The sequence below is a fragment of the Aotus nancymaae genome, unplaced genomic scaffold (assembly GCF_030222135.1).
Source record: "Aotus nancymaae isolate 86718 unplaced genomic scaffold, 86718_ANA_hifiasm-v0.15.2.pri h1tg000014l, whole genome shotgun sequence".
NCBI lineage: Eukaryota > Metazoa > Chordata > Mammalia > Primates > Aotidae > Aotus > Aotus nancymaae.
Genome location: NW_026988425.1, coordinates 14,262,456 through 14,283,924, shown reverse-complemented (window position 1 = coordinate 14,283,924; position 21,469 = coordinate 14,262,456). Strand labels below are relative to the sequence as shown.

Genomic DNA, 21,469 nt, shown 5'->3' with positions numbered 1-21,469 from the left:
TGCAACCTTATTAGTACAGGGTGACAAATTAAAAAAAAAGTCAGTGTTTCCAAGTGTTAGCAATAGGGAACAACAGGGTCAAGAGCAGGGAAAACAGATTTTTACCAGGAAGATGGGGAGAGGGAGTTGCAAAAAATTTCATTTCCTTCTTCTCAGGCCACTGCACATGGTCCTGGAATTTGTTTTCTACACAAAAGCAGGGGTGGAGGTGGTTGGGGGAAGGGCTGGAAGGCAGGGCAGAGGAGTGAGGGAGATCCAGCCCATTTGCCTACTCACCAGGCCCCCAAACACTGGCTCTCAGGAGCCGCTGCCCCAGGAGGGTGCTTTTTCTTAATTCCTTCAACCCGGGGGGCCACCTTTTTCTAATTCGCACAGAAGCAATGTGAGCTGGGCTCAAGGCTTTGCATATTTCTGCTCCTCAGTTAGCATTTTGGGGTTCAATTTTGCAGCGCCTTTGCTTCTGCTTTTGAAATACAGGTAGATATGGAAATGGGATTTATTATTGTTGTACACAGTCCTTCTCCAACCAGCTTTTTAAAAATGTGATTACCTCTCTTCTGGCTGGAACGATCGAGGTGTGGCACTGCCTAAGGACTGAGCGAAGGATACGGTGACTCACTTAGATTCTTTCCAATGTTTAATTCAATGAATTAGGTTTTCTTTAGAGCCTATGAGTCATTTTCCTTGCCAGTGACTTGCATGACAGAGCGGTGAGATAACCAGGAACTCAGGGAGCCAACTGGCAGGTTTAGTGAAGGATTATAGAGGAATGTGGACCTTCAAAGACCTGGGGAAAACCCAGGCTCCTGGACAAGAGTCATTTGGGAATGCAGTCCCCAAACAAGGAAAAACGTCTTCCAGCAGTCATGTATTTTCACCTTCTCACATTTCACTTTTGTTTAAGAAAAGAGTCTGACATCACCAGCGTGATTTGCCGTGTCAGAAATACTGCGGGTGCCTTTGCAAACAGCTGCAGCGTTTGTGCTCTGCTAATTGTGCAGTTTGGGTAACTGTTTTGTCCACTGAGGTTAGAGTGATTGCCTCCCACTCCCTGCTTAGCTATTCTGCATTCCTGGCCTACCCTGTGAGAGGGATCTATAGCAAATGCCATTTTCATCTTAGAATCAGCAGAAGGTGAACTTCAATAATGTGCTCCCTGTGAGCAAAGCACCTAAGATATCTGGGTGCTCTGACATGCGTGGAAGGATGGTGAAGGAAACAGATGTTATCTTGTTTCCTTTTCAAATTTGGGTTGAACAGTGAAAAAGCTGTTGTGTGTCAAAGATGAAAATGGTAAAATGATCAAAAGAATGTCTTTCCTATCTGCTCAGGCTGCACAGAGAGGACACGTTTCCTTTTTATCAGTGTTTATAACTTGCAAAGGAAAAATAGTTTTGGGGGTGACATTTCAAATCCGTCCGTGGATAGGCTATTTGCTTGAAATGCAAAATCACTATAACCGTTTTTGTGTGTGAATTGCCGTGTGCAAGAGGGGAGAGTTTGTTTTCTTATGACTGGTTGTTAGCTTGGCCATTGGCTATGATTTGTTTGGCACCACGAAGAGAAGGAAGCTACAAAATGAACTTGTGGCATATTCTGGTTACCTATTGCCATGTGTCAAATTACTCCAAAACTTACTGGCTTAAAACAACAGCCATTTTTATTCTGCTTTGTGCTTTTGTGGGTGAGGAGTTTGGGCAGGGCTCAGCTGCTCCATTGTTCTGTTCCGTGTAGTGCTGGCTGAGGTGGCTTGGTTGTATTCAACTGGCAGATGGGCTGGTCTGGAGGGTCCAGGACAGCTTCCCTTGTAAGTCTAGCACCTCAGTGGGGATGGCTGCAAGGCGAGGCTCAGCTGGGATTGCTGACTGTGTGCCAACACCTGGCTCTCCAGCACCAAGCACAGGAGTCCCAGGGAGAGAGCCTCAAGACATCAAGGTGCAAATATTAGGCTTCTATAACCTACCCTTACTAGGACACCATCATCAGGCTTCCATAACCCACCATTAGCAGACACTCAAAGCAGCTGTTTGAAACCTTTTCCACTTCTTTCCCTCAAGCCTTCAGCCCTAGCACCTGCTGGCTAGGAGATGTCTTTATTCCCACCTTCCTGATAAAACATGGGCCATTAGGCATACACTAAGTGAAATAGACAAACAACAACAACAACAACAACAAAACACATGAGTTCTTGAGCCAAACTCATGTTCAAAAGTCATCATTTACCATCTTTGAGACCTTGAGCAAATTACCCACCTCTCTGAGCCTTAGTTGCTGATATGGTCTGGCTGTGTCCTCACCCACATCTCACCTTGAATTCCCATATGTTGTGGGAGGGGCCTGGTGGGAGGTAATTGAATCGTGGGGGCAGGTCTTTCTCATGCTGTTCTCTTGATAGTGAATAAGTTTCACAAGATCTGAGGGTTTTAAAAACGGGAGTCTCCCTGCCCAAGTTCTCTTCTCTTGTCTGCTGCCATGCGAGATGTACCTTTCACCTTCCACCATGATTGTGAGTCCTCCCCAGCCACATAGAATTGTAAATCCAAACCTCTTTCTTTTGTAAATTGCCCAGTGTCAGGTGTGTCTGTATCGGCAGTGTGAAAACCAGCTAATACAGTTGCCTTATCTGCAAAAAGGGGGTAAAAATACCCAAATCATTGTGATTGAATGAGGTATGTATGACAGACACATTTTACAGACGTTAGGAAGTGTAATTTCAAATGTAGTTCACTTCGAGTACCATTTTATTCCTGCCCAACCTGTCTTAATATGGGCTCTTTACCTGCCATTGCCATTTATTACAACAAATCACTAAAACTCTCTCTGAGAATCGTAATTACTTTCAGAGCTGAAGAGATGATTAAATAAAATGGCGCCTGTGAAAGCCTGTGTTGCTGTCAGGTGCATTACAATGATGAGTCACAAATCAACAGCATCAGAATTACAATCGGCTCATAATTGCTTTGTATTGTATCTGGTCAAGTGATCACCTGTTTCTCTATCTGTTGCTAATTTTCACAATGCTCTCAATGTTGGAGATGCGACGGATCGAGGAATAGAGAAAATAAACTTGTTCAAGGGTGAGAACAGATAACAGACATCAGCAATAATTGATGTAGTCTAAGCATATGTGCATAATTCACTGTTATAATGAAATAAAACTCAGCCAAGGTGATCCGATACATTTAATGATATACATAATCCTTACTTCTGCTGCATGGTAATTAGGCATAAAAAGTAAGATTTAATGTAAACAACTATAATTAGTATCACTTGGGTGCCACCAAAACAAATTTGTAATCCATTCTCTATTTAGTTATTTTTTCTAGGATCCATAATTAGTAATAATGTTAACGGTTTTCCCTGATAACACCTACTGCTTAGTTTTTTCCATTCATTCATTTACTTTTCATTCATTCCTTCATTCATCAAATGTGTATTGGGTGCCCGGAATGGTGTATGCCAGGAATGGTGCTACTGTAGATAGAGCTGGTCCTGGGGAGACAGAAAATAAAAGGGCTTATTTCAGTACGATGTGAACTCTCTTACAGGGCCATAATCTAATTTTGAGGTTCCAGTGAAAACTCACTAGCGGAGGAGATGAGCCCTAAAATACGAGTAGAATTTAGCCAGAGTAAGAGGTTGGGCGAGGGGAGGAATAGCAAAAGAGAGCCCGTCACTGTGCACAGAGATAGAGTGGGGTGTGGCTGGGGAGGAGAGGGAGGGATGAGCTGAGGCCAGTCAGGAAGGGCCCCACTGGTCACATTAAATGGCATGAATCTAATAATGAGGATATTTAAGGGAGCTAGGCTTCGTGACTTACTGCATGTGGGGATCTAAGGGAGCAGGGGAGCTAAGGAGACCATCTACATTTTTGGGTTGTGAAACTTGGTAGAGAGGCATCTTGTCTGAGACAGGAGGAAGAGCCGTGTTGAGGAGAAGATATTTCTTGTGAGCACGTAGAGTTTGAGTGGTGAATGAGACATCTAAGAGGATACGCCCTACAGGTGGTTGGCATATGGATCTGAATCTGTGCCGTCCAATATGGTAGCTACCAGTTACACGTTGCTATTTAAATGTACATCAATTAAAATGAAATAAAATGTAAAATGCAGTTCTTCAGCTACACTTCACATTTCAAGTGCTCAGTAACCACACGTGGCTACCGTATTGGACATTTCTATCATAGCTGTATTAGGGTTGTTGTAATGGTTTATCTCAGACTGGGTGGCTTAAAACTATAGAAGTTCATTCGTTCAGAGTTCCTGCACATAGAAGACTTTAGATTCCTGAAATCATGGTGTCAGCAGGGCCATGCTCCCTCCAGGGACTCTGAGGGAGAATCTGAGCCATGACTTTTTCATGGCTACTGGTTGGTGTTTCTTAGCTGTGCATGCATCACTCCAATCTCTGCTTCCATTTTCATCTACCCTGTGTGTCTGTATGTCTCCAAATCCCTTTTTATAAGGAAAACCAGTCCTGGGATTTGAGGGACACCCTATTCATTATGACTTCATCTCAACTTGATTACATCCGCAAAGACCATATTTCCAAATGTGGTGACATTCACAGGTATGAGCGGTCAGTGCTTAAACATGTCTTTTTGGAGAACACTATTCAATCTATAAAAATCACAAAAATTTGACTGGACACACTTCTCTAGAGCCCAGAGGAGAGGAGAGGGTAATTAAAAATACAGGAATAGATGAGACCGCCCAAGAGTAGATGGAGACACTAATATTTGTGGGATGGGCAGAGAAGAAACTCACACAATAACTGAGAAGGAAAGGCCAGGAGGTAGGAGGAAACCAGGAGGAATATGGAGGCTTGGAGGTTGAAGAAAACATTTCAGGATTACGAGTGTGGTCAAGGAAATTATAACCGCAAGAGGTGGAGTAGAAAAGGGTTGAAAAGAACCCATGGGATTCAGCAGCCAGGAGGCTGTAGGCAAAGACCTTTTCAGTAGATTAAAGGGGCAGAAGTCAGATCGGGTTAGGAATTAATGACAGATATGGAAGAAAAGACAGCAGTGGTGGCAATGCAAAAGAAAAGCAAATTCAAGGGACGCAAGCCAACTGCAGGGCTTGGTCCCAAGATGTGCCATTGAGAGAAGAGTTGAGAAGACTTGAGAGAGGTTTCTGGCTTGGGGGCCTAAAAATGTGCTGATGTGCTTGAGTGCAAATAGACAAATGGGCTCTTATGGCTCAAATTATCCCTGTACTTCAGGTGTGACCATCTTCCTTTGGTGGGGGTATGAGGAGGGTATAATATAGCTGGTATAAACTGTAAGCAGACACAGGAAGTAGGGGAGGATCAAGTGGAGAGGCTGACATGAACTTCAGTTTTGCACTTGCTGGGTTTTAGGTGTCTGGGGAATATTGATTGGCACTGTCCATCAGGAAGCTGAATATGCTAGTCTGATGCTCAGGGTAGAAGTAACACATGGACAGATAGACTGGGAGTCCTTTGTATTCAATGGCAGTTCCGGTTTATCTATAAAGGAGGGGTTTGAGGGCAGCAATCTGACTGGAAGCAGGGCAAAGGGGCTGCATTTACATAGCTCCTTACATGAGATGAAGAAAATGTCAATCGCCTGCAGTGGTGAATGGAGAGGGCATGGAAGCGGACTGTCCCCAGCACCTTGGCCACCATCACTGCTGCCTAGAGGTGCTGCTGAAGCTGCAAAGGTGGAAGCCCTCCCTCATAGGGAGGGTGGCTCTGTAATTTGTGGTACAACATGCTACACTCTGGGGAGTGAAAGGGGGACAACAGGTGTAGACTAGGATTGTCCTGAGGACTCTGGCCTGTAAAGCCACCAGACCCAGGGAGTGATGGTGGAGGGTGTGAGGTGGTGAGCAGGCACTGAGCAGCAGCTACATTCTCGGGATGAGGGAAGTAGTGAGGCTGATGAAGGAGACAGTATGCTTAGGGTGCTGAAGAACAAGAAGAGCGTAATGTCCCTGGGGTCAAGGTTACAAGGAGTTGAAAGGACGTGGTAATGAACGCGGCCAAGTCTGTGGTGGTCTGGTAGGAAAAGGACCAAGACAAGTCTCATGGGTTTGTTCTTTAGGAGTTGTATAAGGAATGTGTCCCTCATAGAGTCATGAGAGTGGTCCCGGATTACAGGGGTAAGGAGAGAGCATGGGGCAGGAGCAAGAGGCTGAACGACAGCCCACTCTGTAGGAGTTTGGTAGAAGAGCAGGCAAGGAAGAAGGCGTTGATTTCGGGCAGGTGTGCGGTAGAACGCTGTCCCGGGCAAGTGCCAGTAGGTGCTCCTGGATAACGGATTTGGCAGCAGCAATATGGCATTCCCCTTTCACATTCTCAACTCATAGCAACCATTATTCATATTAACACACATTAGAAATGACTACACATTAATTAATATACATTATACAGCTGGGCACGGTGGCTCATGCCTATAATCCCAGCACTTTGGAAGGCCAAGGCAGGTGGATCACAAGGTCAGGAGTTCAAGACTAGCCTGGTCAAGATGGTGAAAGCCCGTCTTTACTAAAACCACAAAAAAATTAGCCAGATGTGGTGGTGGGTGCCTGTAATCCCGGCTACTCAAAAGGCTGAGGCAGAAAATTGCTTGAACCCAGGAGGCAGAGGTTGCAGTGAGCTGAGATCACACCACGGCACTCCAGCCTGGGCAACAGAGCGAGACTTCATCTAAAAAAAAAACCATATATATATATATATATATATATATATAATATTTTTCGTATTGTCCATTATATATATAATATAATGCACATTAACAAATACACAGCCCAGTAATACTTGTGAACACTTACATAGGGCTTATATTGTGCCAGGCAATGCCTTAAATTCTTTACCCAGAAAAACTAATGAAATCCTTACAATTACCCTGTGAGGTAGGTGCTCTTATTACTCCCATCTTATTGATGAAGAAACTAGGAGGTTATAATCACTTGCCCAGGGCTGCCAAGCTGGTGATAGTGGTGCCAGGACTCAAGCCTCCATCTTTGCATGAACCTAGTTATCCTATAAGGGCAACTAAGATCCTATAAGGGGCGGAGGGCTGGTTCTTGGTGATGTTCAGGACTTTTAACTAAGAGAAGCCAGAGGAGAAAGTGACCCAAATCAGAGCAGAATAAAGGGGTTGGGGGCTGAAGGAAGGGCTGCTGCAGGAGTGGCAGCCCCCAGTGTCTCCTTCTCACTGAAGGTGACACCCACTGTGAGGAGAGAGCAGGGTGGGGGTGGAGGTGGGGAGCTGAGGCTAGTGGGAAGGTTTGTAACAGCTACAGAGAGGAATGGAAAGGAAATCATGGAGTGATTAGGAAAATGATTGTCGAGAAGCATTCAGAACCCAGCTGTGCGATGGAAAGCATGAATTTGTGGTGGAATCACTCAGCTCAGTTAAAATTTCTTACCGTCAGCATTTAGGCAGTTACGAAGCAGAATATGTTGTCTTGACCTCAACTTTTTGCTCTATCTATGCCTTGGGGGGTATAGGTATTATTTCCCTGTTAGTTCCCTCCCCTTCCTTCTGACTAATAAGACTGTGTTCATCTCTCTGCTCCCACTCCAAAGACTTGAGACAAAAAGAAATCTGAGCTGTCAGGAAGTGAATTTCCTATTTAGGACCTCATCTCCTGGGAAGTCCAGGTCAAACCTGGTGACCTCGAAGAACCAGGGGTCCAGAGTGCCATCAGGGAGAAAAAGAGGGTCGTCGGGGGAAGGAGAAAAAAGCGTCTCACACAGCACCCTAATTGTCCTCTCTATGCCAGGAACCAGAGGGCACCCCATACAATTACCATTCAGGGTCAATTGCTATGCCAGTGTTCTTTCCAGGGACATCTAAGGGAGACCCCAGTAACCGATTTGGAGGCAAGTTGAGCTAAACCATTCTTCCTGCCCCATATAGAGAAATATCACGGGCTCCAGCATGGGGGTAGAATATAGGACCTACACAGACAGAAGGGCCCTCTGTGGCCAGCTGAGGTTCCAGTAGAAGGTGAAGGAGGAGGTAGTGACTATAGAGAAATGGAAGAAGCCATTTTAGGGACAATAAGAAATTAATGGTAGAGGCCGGGCATGGTGGCTCACGTCTGTAATTCTAGCACTTTCAGAGGCTGAGGCAGGTGGGTCACCTGAGGTCAGGAGTTCGAAACCAGACTGGCCAACATGACAAAACCCCGTCTCTACTAAAAATACAAAAAATTAGCCAGGCATGATGGTGGGCACCTGTAATCCCAACTCCTCGGGAGGTGAGGCAGGAGAATTGCTTGAATCCGGGAGGCGGAGGTTGCAGTGAGCCGAGATTGCACTACTACACTCCAGCCTAGGCAACAGGGCAAGACTCTGTCTCAAAAAAAAAAAAAAAGAAGAAGGCCGGGCGCAGTGGCTCACATCTGTAATCCCAACACTTTGGGAGGCCGAGGCGGGTGGATCACAAGGTCAAGAGATCGAGACCATCCTGGTCAACATGGTGAAACTCCGTCTCTACTGAAAATACAAAAAAAATTAGCTGGGCATGGTGGCGCATGCCTGTAATCCCAGCTACTCAGGAGGCTGAGGCAGGAGAATTGCCCGAACCCAGGAGTCGGAGGTTGCCGTGAACCGAGATCGTGCCATTGCACTCCAGCCTGGGTAACAAGAGCGAAATTCCGTCTCAAAAAAAAAAAAAAAAAAGAAAAGAAAAGAAACTAATGGTAGATCCTTTTGGGGTCCATATTGTTTTAGGGATGCTACTGATCAAGTAGCAGAGGATAAGTAAGGTTTACACAGACGAAGAGACATTACTGCAAATAACAGGGGCTCTGCAACAAGAAAGGGACATCTGAGGACTGTGGGGACCAGAGCCCTGTGGGGTGCGCAGCAGCCCCAAGTAGAACCAGGACGAATCAGGGCAAGGGAAAATCTGGCTGGACCAGAACAGAAACATGATTTTACCCGCACAGGGTTCCTCATGGGGAAGGCAGAAATTACTAACTTAAGTCTATTTCCTCCTCCTCCGTATCATTATCATTTGGGGGGTGTAATTATGTTTAAGTCAACTATATTGTAAACTACATTTAGTTTTCATCCCATGGTGTGAATTCAGTCATTCTGACCAAATCCATAAGTATTGTTATGGATAGTTTTCTGAATGGGGTGGCTCCCACCTATCTATCAAATTCAAAGGTTTAATTCCCACAGTAGGAGAAACTGTGATTTCTCCTGAGAAACTTCATAGAGTCACGTGATAACTCTATGTTTAGCATTTTGAGGAAACTAGGAAACTTGTTGCTTCTAGGACAGGCTGCTCTTATTAGGCTTACGTCTGTTGGGGGGTGTTGTTTCCCCATTAGTTAACATTAAAGAACGTGTTTAATTTAATTCATATGGAACATTTCCTTCTCTCTCTCTCACAACTTTACCGATACTTATATTTCGAGTATGATACAATATACCCATTTAAAGTCCACTGCACAAGGATTTTTGAGTATATTAATGCAGTCATGCAGTCATATCACCAGAATCTAATTTTACAATTTTTTTTTTTTTTGGAGACAGGGTTTCATTCCCATCACCCAGGCTGGAGTGCGATGGCACAATCTCGGCTCACTGCAACCTCTGCCTCCTGGGCGCAAGCGATTCTCCTGCCTCAGCTTCCCAAGTAGTTGAGCTACTTGGGAGCTATTGTGCGCCCCCAAGTCTGGCTAATTTTTATATTTTTTGTAGAGACGGGGTTTTGCCATGCTGCCCGGGCTGGTCTCAAGTGATCCTCCTGCCTTGGCCTCCCAAAGTGCTGGGATTACAGACACGAGCCACCATGCCAGGCCAAATATTACACTATTTGTAATACCCCAGAAAGGCAGCTCTTCTCGTTAGGAGTCCCTCTCTGTCTGCCCCACTCCTTTAGCCCTAGGCAACCATTAATCTACTTTCTGTTTCTGTGGATTTGTCTACCCTGGACAATTCACATAAACTGAATCATACAATATGTGGTATTTTGCGACTGGCTTGTTTCACTCAGCATTGTATTTTGAAGGCTCATCCATGTTGTAGTATATATCAGTACTTCATTCCTTTTTGTTGCCAAGTAATACTCCATTATGTGAATAAATCATATTTCGTTTGTCTATTCATCATTTAGGTTGATAACATGGTATTTCCATGCAGTAGAATATTATTCAGCAATTTAGATTATATTTCCGCATTTTGCCTTATGAATAATGCTGCTATAAACATTGCATCCAAGTTTTTGTTTGAACATACTATTTTAATTTCTCTTGGGTCTATACTTAAGAGTAGAATAGCTGGGTCACGTGATAACTCTATGTTTAGCATTTTGAGGAACTACTAGACTGCTTGCCAAAGTTGCTGCACAAATTTTACATTTCCACCAGCAATGAATGAGGGTTCTAATTTCTCTACATTCTTACCCACACTTGTGGTCTGTCTTTTATTTCAGCCGTCTTAGTGGGTGTAAAGTGTTGTCTCCTCATGGTTCTGATTTGCATTTCACTAATGACTAATGATGTTGAGCATCTTTTCATGCATCCTCTCCTCTCTCTTCACCTTCCCTCCTCCTATACAGTTTTCTGGAGAGACTTTGATATACATAGCACGGGGACAAAATCATGTCCTCCATGATTTTCCAGTCTTGTTAATGAGACAAGAAGCTGGCCAAATGAGAGTCCTCGGCAGGAAGAGGGTTAGAAATTCAGACAGTGGTGAGTACAGGCACCAAAGGTTATGGAAGGATATTGGGTATGTAGGCCCAGAGAAATGGGGAGGACCTGAAAAGACAGAGAACAAAATCATTCTCCTTAATTTGCTTGAAAAGCAATCCTTTCCTTTCCTTTCTCTCTCTCTTTCTTTCTTTCTCTTGCTCACTCTCTCTTTCCTTCCTTCCTTCTTTCTCTTTCTTTCTCTTTCCTTCCTTCCTTCCTTCCTTCTCTTTCTTTCTTTCTTTCTTTCTTTCTTTCTTTCTTTCTTTCTTTGAAAAGCAGTACTTTAGATGCCACTGGGAACCCAAATCCACATGCCTGGGTCACAGGAACAGAACTCAAAGTGGGATGTTACTCCAGTAAATAAACTTAAAATGGGAGAACAACTGATGATCTTACAAAATACAAAGCTTGATTCCCTTCTTTATGTTTATTCACTCATTCCGTAAATATTTAATGCCATGTGATTTCAGGTCACTTTGGGAGGAAGTTGAGTTACAGAACATCAAACTAATAGATTCAATTATATGTACTATGTGCCCCAACCTAGCTAAACCGATGCAACCCCCCACCTATAAACACACATGCCCAAACAGCTTTACCTGCAGTTACATTGACATGTTCATTACTGTTATCATATGTAGATGTTCTTCCCTTGCCACTTTCTTTGATCCTTGTCCCTTGCACCTATGTACTTCTATTATTTCAGAGTTGCGCTGTATTTTATATATATATAATGATTATTATTATTTTGTGATGGAGCCCAGGCTGCAGTGCAATGGCATGGTCTCGGCTCACTGCAACCTCCATCTCCTGGGTTCAATAGATTCTCCTGCCTCAGCCTCTCAAAGTGCTAGGATTACAGGCATGAGTCACTGTGCCTGGCTGCACTGTATTATATTTATTGCTCAACTGCTGGGTCTTTGAAAAGTCTTATTTGCCTTGTATCCCACTGCCTACTGAAATGTATCAAAGTTGAAAATGGTGAACTATATCAAAGAGGAGCCAGGGGCACAAGATGTCATTCTGTTCAGAGGTTAAGGTAGAATAAATGTCTTCCTTTGAAAGGCATCTCTAAGGAACCAGAAAACAGAAGAGCAAAGCAGATGTTGACAGAAAAATTTCGACTCATATTCAGCAGCTCACAAACACATACACACAAACCCGTGTGCAGTTCCAAGTTTCCTCATGTAGACATTTAAGGGCCTGGCTGCCAAAATGCCTGAGAGAGCCAGGGAGGATCCTTACCTCACCAGGGCAGCAACTGCAGGAAGCAAGACAAGTACACAGTGGAGCAGAGAAAATCCCCAGGCTCTAGAACAAGAGAGCCAAGCTTGAGCAGGGCTGAGACTAAGAGCTTGGTCTGGGACTCTTGTGGTTCTCTGATACGGTTTGGCTGTGTCCGCACCCAAATCTCCTCTTGAATTCCCATGTGTTTTGGGAGGTACCTGGCAGGAGGTAATTGAATCATGGGGGCAGGTCTTTCCTGCACTGTTCTTGTGATAGTGAATAAGTCTCATGAGATCTGATGGTTTTGAAAATGTGAGTTTCCCTGCACAAGTTCTCTTTCTCTTTGCCTGCTGCCATCCATGTAAGATGTGTCTTGCTCCTCCTTGCCTTCCACCATGATTGTGAGGCCTCTCCAGCCATGTGGAACTATAAGTCCATTAAACCTCTTTCTTTTGTAGATTGCCCAGTCTCGGGTATGTCTTTATCAGCAGCATGAAAATGGAATAATACATTCTCCTTCTAGTGACTTCAAGGTCTGGAAAAGAACAAGACCTGCAGGGGAGCTCCCCAGGCAGGGCGTGTATCAGGCTAAAGGTAAAAAAGAGGTGGGATGTCCAGAAAGGAGAGATGGTAACTGGGCAACTCAACAACTACCAGGGCTGGCTATGGCTTTCCTAGTTGGTGAATGATCATAATACCTGACTTGAATGGGGAAGGGGCTTGGAAAGTACTCCTAGAATGAGTGTGGAGATGCTAATGAACTTCTCACACTCTATGCTCTTAAATTATGCCAAAAGGAGGAAAGAATGTGGAGAGGATGAGTCTGTCACAAAGCTGATTGATATATCGTTGAATTGTAATGTCACCTGCCATTAACTTCTTGCTGCAGAAAGATCAAAGTGACAACATTGTGGTTGCTAACCCAAGTGGCATTTGTTGTTTGTAATTCGGCTTAACGTTCATATATGATCTTCCATCTATCACACTTCTTGCACTTGATCAACCATCGGTGCTTCCCAGAGTTTCAAATCACATCTTGTTAAAATATGCACACCCAGAGTAGCTTGAACATTAACCCTCTTCACTGCATCCCCTATTGTGGTATGGCTCTAAGCAAACAATGTTCTCAGTAGTACACTGAGAACACAGTACCTTCTTGTACATATTAGTACCTTCTGCCTGTGGAGTCTGGAAAACAGATATTGCCACATTTTAAGGGACAGGTGTCATTTGACATTAACAAAGATATTAATAAAATTGTTATTGGTGGCTAGGCACGGTGGCTTATGACTGTAATCCCAGCACTTTGGGAGGCCAAGGTGGGCAGTCGCTTGAGGTCAGGAGTTCGAGACCAGCCTGGCCAACATACTGAAACTCCATCTCTATTAAAAATACAAAAATTAGTGGGGCGTGGTGGCAGGTGCCTGTAAGCCCAGCTACTCAGGAGGCTGAGGCAGGAGAATTGCATGAATCTGACAGGCAGAGGTTGCACTGAGCCGAGATTATGCCATTGCACTCTAGCCTGGGAGACAGAGTGAGACTCTGTCTCAAAAAAAAAAAAATGTTATTGGTGGACACAGAATCAAGCTTCTTACAACCAAAAATCCTTTAAAAATCCATTTAATGAAAACTAGTTTTGAAAAGAGTAATATCATCACTGTGTTTTCATAATGAATGTACAAGTGGAGGATCCATTGTTTAACCTGAACCAAGTCAATGAATTTTCCAGGAGTTTGACTCTGATTACTGATTATTCATGTTGTAAAACGTTCACATCCACCCTTGCAATGATTTAGAGGAAAATAAATGAAACTTTTGGAAAACTGAAGACTGAAAAGGGCATGGCATGCTTGATTGTTGGCAGTGAATTTTCTCAAACATTGGTGCCACTCAATCAATGAAATCTTTGAGAATATTTAAAGGGGGCTATCTTTACACATAATATCAAAGAATAAAAATTAAATAAATAAGAATAAATAAAACAGAGGAAAGTATTTCTATAGTCGCTTTTCTTCAAATACTACCAAGAAAAGACGCAGCTAGGGTGAAACTGGGGTGGAGTTGAATGTGTTATGTAGAGTTTGCCAGGCCCGTTCCTCCTTTTAGCTGCTTAACCTGAGAATACAATCTGCACGATTCAGCCTCCTGGAAGAACAGACAAGGTCTTGCTTGCTTGAATTTAACCTTCTCGAAACTGTCCTGAAGGCAAGCTAGGGCTTACCTGGCCTGGTCAACTGTGGAGGGCATCGAACTTTCACTCCTGTCAAACTCCTAGGGAGGAGGGAGGGGAATTCAGATAAAGAAAACCGAGAGGGATTTTCAAATATTCACACACACACATCTGCGCGTGCACGTGCGTGCACACACACACACCCCCCTGCATTTCTCATTCTGATGAATGAATAAAGTTCAGATTTTTCTTTTAAAGTACAGTGTTTATTACTTTTAAATATACACAGAAATTAGGCCCAGGATAGCAAAGCATTGCCTAGCGGGAGTCCTCAGGGAATCAGATTTGACGAATGCATAAGAATGCTTTCCAATTAGCTTATCAATGATTTATGATTACACAGTTCTCTGGAGTGCCTGCAAATATTTAAAAAATGTAATTACTTATAGGAAGATTCAAGAGGCTAAATTTTTTCTCTCAAACAAATTTTGAATACACCATCCATTTACTTAGCAAACTCCTTCTCTACAAATAGCAAAAAGAACAAAAAGACACACTTGAAACCAGTTCTTGTTTGTGTTATCAAAAACGTCTAGTTTTGAGGAATCCAAATTATGAGACTTTGTGTATGTAGAGTCTTGAGGCAGTCTCTTCCCAAGTTTACCTAAAAACAGGGGATTTGTGGGGTCACCCCAGCAAGAAAGTGTTTCCCAAAGATCTTGTTACACCGTTCTTGCCCTGGTGAGAAAAACTCGCGAGAATGAACAATGGTTAATAATAGTAATGGCAAATGACATAAGTTGAGATTCATTTAAAATTTAAAAATCACATTAAATAAATATTAATTTTATTTAAGTTTGCATATATCTTAAATCTCTTTCTTAAAATCTAACTTTGTAATTCAATTACTTTAAAAAAATGTGTCTGGCTGGGCACGGTGGCTCATGCCTATAATCCTAGCACTTTGGGAGGTTGAGGAGGGTAGATCACCTGAGGTCAGGAGTTCGAGACCAGGCTCAACAACGTGGTGAAACCTTGTCTTTACTAAAAATACAAAAATTTTTGTGGTGGATGCCTGTAATCTCAACTACTTGAGAGGCTGAGGCAGGGGAATCACCTGAACCCAGGAGGCAGAGGTTGCAGTGATCCGAGATCGTGCCACTACACTCTAGCCTGGGCGACAGAGTAAGACTCCATCTCAAAAAAAAAAAAAAATTCCATTCAGACTGACCTTGATGATCTTAATCTAAGAGTAGTATGGATTAAAACAAAGATGTGGTGATGGCAGTTTAATTGTTTGATGGATCCAATAAGGAACTGGTTTGAGAGAAATCTGAAGCTCTAGTATGTTTGGACATTAAAGAGAACAGGCATATTTCTTGAACTAAAAATGTCTTTCCTTGTTCAAGGAATCAAGTGGACTTTATAAATGTTCTTTGCTGAGAGTAAAAGGCTTTAAGGAGCATAGATTCTAAATAGAAAGTATCCCTATTTTAGCAACTCTGGAAAAAGAGGTTTCACGATTTGCTCAGGAGAAAATCTAATGAGAGCAAAAATGTACTAAAAAGACTAAACAACTGTAAAATGGGAAGTAGGTCTTCCTCAGCGTTAGGGCCCACTCAAAGATCCCCTTGGTCAGGAGTTCCTTGAGTCCCTGGCATACTCGGTAGCCTCTTCTTCTGTGAACCCGGAAGACTTGGTACACACTCCTCTAAATGCACATAGTGTTCTACTGTTTCTTTGGCATTTATAGATCTCACTCTCCCTCTGCCCAGGGAGATCCATAAGGGCAAGGAGAATGTCTCATTCATCTTTTTTCCCCCTAGTATAGTGTCTGGCATTGTTTGATTGATGAATGAATGAATGAAGAAATTAATGAAACATTATGTCACGAGGTGAAAGAGTGGGAAGAAAGTTTCTGCATTCTTGAAGTTGTCCCTTTCAGCTTGTCAGGGACACTTGCTAGGAAATGAAATAGATGCCCCAGATTTATCTGTTGAAGCCATAACCCCCAATGTGACTGTGTTTGGAGATGGGGTTTCTAGGAAGTAACTCAGGTTAAGTGAGATCATAAGCATGGGGTCCTAATCTGATAGGACTGGTGGCATTAGAAGAAGAAGAAGTAGAAGAAGAAGAGTAGTAGTAGTAGGAGGAGGAGGAGGAAGAAGAAGAGAAAGAGAGAGAAAGAGATCCCTAAAGAAAGGCCAAGTGAAGACACAGTGAGGGGGCGGCTGTCTGCAAGGCAGGAAGTGAGGCCTCAACAGAAAGTTACCAGGCTGGCATCCTGGTCTTGGACTTCCAGCCTACAAAGCTATGAGAAAATAAATTTCTGTTGTTAAAGCCACCCAGTCTATGGTATTTTGTTATAGCAGCTTGAGCGGACCAAGAGAGCACCTTATTCCATGCCTTTCCCTCTGTGATCGCTTCCTCCCTCTCACAGGGATGGGTCCTGCTGGCTTCCCTGGTCAGGGCTGATTAGACCAAGGTGAACAGTAGCCCCAAGATTCCCTCCAAGAATTGGGGTTAAGACACACTTACTGGTCTGTTTCTTGTGGGTGTTTGTACTAACGATTTTAAAACTTGGGTGTCATGGGGTAGCAACCTTCTGCTGTGTGCGTGGGAAAGCCAAGGTCTGCAGGGAGAGTTATGCAGAGAGAAGCAGGCATCAGGAGCGGGTCATGATGGTACTGAGAGGCGCTGGCTGGATGCTTCTGGCTGGCCTTTACACTATTCCTCTTTCCTTTCCTTGTGATTCTTCCTGCATCTTCCCTGTACCTCATTCTCTTTCCTTCAGACAGTTTGAATGGGTTTCTGTTACTTCTCATCAAAGCAGCTTGACAAAGATGAGGTGTTTTGAAATTCACTTTCCCTTTCTGGCTTGCATTCTCAGAAAGGAGACTACAGATTAGGGAGCATGTAGAGGCATGTGACAAAGTCTCCTCATCATTGGCAAGAAACATTTTTCAAGTGCCCAATTTTAGGAATTCTCTGGCATGTTTTCTTTCTGATATTCCTCCCCCAGTGTAATCCTGTGGTAGAGTGTAATTCTATGGTTATTTTTGTCAATTGGTGGTAGATGGTATACATAATGTTTTCCAAATTCAAAATGGCAACTGAGAAAGAAAACTGTCCCAAACAAGGTCTGCTATAGAAATTTTTTGCAGACACAATTTATAACTCCTTTTGGGAAAAAATTAGCATTTCTGAGCAGTAGTCTGACACACTTGAAGAAGGTTAAGTAATCCATTTGGAAATTATCCACCTACCCACCCAACTGACCATCTGCCTTTCGAGTAGCCTGATGTCACCAGGCATAGCTGATACCATACCATATCGAAGTATAATTAAAAAATTTAAAACCATGATTCTCATATAAATATCAAAAAGCATATGTCAATGTTTTTTCAACTCATTAAGGAGAAATCCATCTGGCTTAAGAATTACAGGATATTCTGAAGTATTTATTATCAGTGGAGAATGCAAAGTTAGCTATCAAAGTGGTTAATGTGCCCCATGACAATAAAACAGTAACTTTTGTGATTATCATATATATATGATATATACGTATATCATTTATATATAATATGTATATCATATCTATATATGTATTTTTTGAGACAAGATCTCACCATGTTGCATGTTGCCTAGGTGGGCCTTGAACTCTTGGGGTCAGATGATCTTCCCATCTCAGCCTCCCCAAGTCCCTGGGACTACAGGCACACACCACCACATCCATGATTACCTTTGCTGCCAGACAGACATCATTTTCATGTCTACTGAAGAGAAAGATCTACAAGTTGCCCTATAACTTCACAGAGTCCGTGACCTAATCAGTGATAAAGACTCATTCAAAGGTACGTTTCCCTAAAGAATTAGATCATCTTTGGATGGGATAGCTAATAATGCGTCACTCTAAGACACAAAAGTCACACAAACTTCCTTCTTTCTTATTTCCAAGTTTGGATAATTTTTCTTGGGTTGCTTCTTTTTTTTCTCTTTTTTTTCCTAAGATGTCTAACAAAAGGGACATCTTTGGATTGGTTGCTTCTTCTCTGTGGAGGATTCAGAATAAAACTTTGACACATGCTTTTTTCAATTGGCTGAGAAACTGCTTTAACACTTCAATATTAAAAATTATTAGTAAGGTCATCCAAGTGCAGAAAGCAGTCATTTCTTGGACAGATTATTTTTCACCATTAATTTTTTCCAACCATTTAAGAATGATTTGGCTACATTCTGATATAGGTGGAAAATACTGTTTTGATAAAACAGCAAATCTGCTTTATGAAGCTGTATTATTTTTATTTTTATTTGCTTATTTTTTTAGACAGGTTCTTGCTCTGTTGCCCAGTCTGAAAGACAAGGATATGATCACAGGTCACTGCAGCCTCAACCTCTGGGCTCAGGTGATCCTCCACCTCTGGGCTCAAGTGATCCTCCCACCTCAGCCTCCCAGGTAGCTAAGACCACAGGCATGAAACACTACACCTGGCTAATTAAAATTTTTTTTGTGTGTGAAGACAAGGTCTTACTATATTGTTCAGGCTGGTCTGGAACTCCTGGGCTCAAGCAATCCTTCCATTCTGGCTTCACAAAGTGCTGGGATTGCAGGTGAGAGCCACCTCACCCAGCCAGCTTTATTTTTTAATTAGAACACTGCACCTTGGCAGAAGTAAATGCAATTTTATTATATGTATTACATGGTTAGCATTTACTGTAATTGTAAACCCCAAACTGCTTGTTACATTTTACTGTTAGATATTGAGGTCCAGACACTATTTTTGTTGGTAATATTTTCTCCATTTTAGATAGGAATATTTTGGTAAGCCATGATTCTACAAATATAAAGTCTAGTGGAAAAGCCTTTGGGTTTTCTTTTTGGTAGGGTCCTTTTTAGTTTGATCCTTCTGCTGTGGCAATTTTATATTTTCTCAGATGGATAAAAAAAGGATTCATCTTCTGTGCTTAGCTTTCTATGTCATAAGATTTTATTTTTGCTGGAGTCTAAGTTTTAATTATAAAAGCATTTTTATTAATAATAATTTGCAAATAACAGCACCTTAAAATAAATCTCTCTTATGTTGGTTTTGTAGCAGAATGCTGTCAGCAAGTAGTCATTGTCTAAAGGCTTTAAGATCAAAACTGAGATCTCCTCGAAGAAGAAGCAATATTGCCTGTGGGCTGCCGCTTCAGTTCCTGCACAAGGTTCCAGCCTGCTCTACAGATTTCCAACTTGCCAACCCACACAACTGTGTAAGCCAATTCCTTGAAATAGATCTCCTTACGTATAAAATATATACAGTTTGCATATATATGTATATGGGGGTGTGTGTGTGTGTGCCTGCCCACATATATATATGCATGCATATATATCTTACTGATTCTGTTTCTCTGGCAGAACCCTAAATAATAATACACCTTTGCGACTGGTAAACAAAGCTAGTAACTAGCAAACCACCCTCCTCCTCCCTACAAGGAAACTCCCTTTGAAGAGCTTAACTTTTCAAATTTGCTCCCCAATTCTGAGAAGGCTATGTTTACTATGCTACCTTACATCTCTCCTTCTCTCTTTTCAAAATTCATTTTGTTCATCAGCATTCCCAAACTTTTATAAAGTACATTGCACAGACACACTGCTTAACAGTCTTGTTAAGCAGACTTAAAGGATGGGGTAGTATCAAATGTGTGGCTGAATCCATCAGGATTCTTCTTTTTAAATTAAATTTCATTTTATTTTAAGTTCTGGGATACAGGTGCAGAATGCGCAGGTTTGTTACGTAGGTAAATGTGTGCCATGGTGGTTTGCTGCACCCATCAACCTGTCACCTAGGTATTAAGCCCCACATACATTAGCCATTTATCCTGATGCTCTCCCTCCCCACCCCGTGACAGGCCCCAGTGTGTGTTGTCCCCCTCCCTGTGTCCATGTGTTCTCATTGTTCAGCTCCTACTTATGAGAGGGAACACCCTCTCTGGTTCTCTGTTTCTGTGTTAGTTTGCTAAGGATGATGGTTTCGAGCATCATCCATGTCCCTCCAAAGGACATGATCTCAGAAGCTCCTTAAGCTGATAAGCCGCTTCAGCAAAGCCTCAGGATACAAAACAAATGTGCAAAAATCTCAAACATTCCTATACACCTATAATAGACAAGCAGAGAGCCAAATCGTGAATGAACTCCCATTCACGATTGCTACAAAGAAAATAAAATACCTAGGAATACAGCTAACAAGGGATGTGAAGGACCTCTTCAAGGAGAACTACAAACCACTGCTCAAGGAAATAAGTGAGGACACAAACAAATGGAAAAACACTCCATCCTCATAGATAGGAAGAATCAATATCATGAAAATGGCCATACTGTCCAAAGTAATTTATAGATTCAATGCTTTTCCCATCAAACTACCATTCATATTATTTGCAGAATTAGAAAAAAACTACTTCAAAATTCATATGGAACCAAAAAAGAGCCTGTATAGTCAAGACAATCCTAAGCAAAATTAACAGAGCTGGAGGAATCATGCTACTTGACTTCAAACTATACTACAAGGCTACAGTAACCAAAACAGCATGGTACTGGTACCAAAATAGACACATATACTAATGGAACAGAATAGAGATCTCAAAAATAAGACCATACATCTACAACCATCTTATCTTCGATAAACCTGACAAAAACAAGCAATGGGGAAAGGATTTTCTATTTAATGAATGGTGCTGGGAAAACTGACTTGCCATATGCAGAAAACTGAAACTGGACTTCTTCCTTATACCTTCTACAAAAATTAATTCAAGATATATTAAAGACTTAAATGTAAAGCTCAAAACCATAAAAACCCTAGAAGAAAATCTAGGCAATACCATTTAGTACATAGGCAGGGGCAAAGATTTTACAATTAAATTGCCAAAAGCAAATGCATCAGTATTCCTAAGGTCAATAGAGATTGACCATCACTGATTGAAGCAAAAGAAAAAAAAAGAATTGATTAAAAGGATATCAGGCAGCTCAGAATAGTTGATAATGTTGAATGGTGAGGCTTGGAAAATGGCCAGGTGTATATGTCAGTTGCACCCAAGAGCACAGTCAGACATCCTGCCATGAAACCAATGTGTTGTGGACATTGCTACAACCCATACTGGCTCTGGACACATGATTGAGAGGCTACTGCAGCCCCAGCTGTCCTTGCAAACTCAGTGCCTCTGTTGCTACTGTCACTTTTGTCAGAATATACTCTCTACTGTCCCATGTTTTGGGGTCATCAGCTCCTGATTCAAGTCCAAGGTAGGTGCATTTGATTGGTTGTGTCTGGGTCACATGATGATGCCCTAGGCATAAGTGTGCCTGGGAAAGCACTTGATACTTTTAGTTTAAATGGGAGATGGAGGGCTC

At 42.4% G+C, this 21,469-nt stretch overlaps 1 long non-coding RNA gene across 3 annotated transcripts in view; it reads left to right on the top strand.

Annotated features, from left to right (window-relative positions):
- LOC135274766 (uncharacterized) overlaps window positions 1–19,757 on the top strand; it is a 130,088-nt gene extending 110,331 nt beyond the window's left edge. For all 3 annotated transcript variants that reach the window (XR_010342518.1, XR_010342519.1, XR_010342517.1), the window contains exons 3-4: window positions 17,731–17,936; window positions 19,176–19,757. This is a non-coding gene — a long non-coding RNA (uncharacterized LOC135274766). The remainder of the gene's footprint in view (window positions 1–17,730; window positions 17,937–19,175) is intronic.
- The last annotated feature ends 1,712 nt before the right edge of the window (window positions 19,758–21,469 follow it).